This window comes from Acyrthosiphon pisum, chromosome X (genome assembly GCF_005508785.2).
Source record: "Acyrthosiphon pisum isolate AL4f chromosome X, pea_aphid_22Mar2018_4r6ur, whole genome shotgun sequence".
NCBI classification, from domain to species: domain Eukaryota; kingdom Metazoa; phylum Arthropoda; class Insecta; order Hemiptera; family Aphididae; genus Acyrthosiphon; species Acyrthosiphon pisum.
This window is the reverse complement of record NC_042493.1, coordinates 23240268-23241342: the sequence shown is the minus strand read 5'-3', so window position 1 is coordinate 23241342 and position 1075 is coordinate 23240268.

The window sequence follows — 1075 nt, the reverse complement described above, 5'->3', positions numbered from 1 at the left end:
TTATAATTACGAACACGTCAAAAAAAAGAATCAGCCAAATCGGTCATGCATTTTCGGAGCCAACCCGTAACAAAGATTTCCATTTCGCTTTTATATATTTATTATACATAATATATAATAATTAATATATATTATAATTAACGATGGAAAGGTTTTGATTACCTTATGGGTGGGGAAGAAGCAGTATACTATGTACCTTTAATTGTTTAAGACCATTTACATTCTTTGCTGAGGGCCCCATTTAATATTTGACTTTAGGGCCCCCAAGTGTCTAGTTGCGCCACTGTATACTTATCTATAGTATTATTAATAATTTTCAAATTAATCATATCACAATATCCATTAGGTAACGCGTTATACATCAACAACAAACCATGGTACTATCATAGATATATAATAGTATACTTTAGAAGTTTCAAGTACCCACAACCCACAATTAATATCATACAATCACAACAAAAAAACTAAAATAGATATTCCAGGTTTTTTAATATGTAATTTCGTCCAAATTTGAACGTAAAATGACTATAAAAATAAACTGTGTAAATGTATTTTTTAGATTTTTTGGTAACAGAATTAATTACTTACGTGGAATCTTGTTTTAAATTTTCAATCCTTAGATATAAAAGTTGAACATTTTATAAATTTTTAACTACAAAATAATTATTCAATTTTAAATTTGATAAATTTTGTCAAGATTTTAACTTCAAATGCTTATAAAAAAAAATTGTGCATATGTATTTTTAATATTTTTCAACTGCTATTGTAACAATGTATCAGGAGCTTTGTATTAAATTTTTACACTTTTTGGCCTAATAGATAAAACTTTATTGATATTTATAGAAAAAAAAACTAAAAAAATTGAAAACTTACAATGTCCGTAAACAGCTCAATAAGAGTCAAATTATTTTCAAAATTTTATCGTATATATAAAATGCTAATATAAACATTTTTTTGAAATTTTTATTCCCTTTTAGGAATCATGTATTACATTTTTAAAAATCTTAGTTCTAAAAAGAAAATTTTTACGAATTATAAACTCAACATAATTAGGTAAATTTCCGTGATTTTCTTG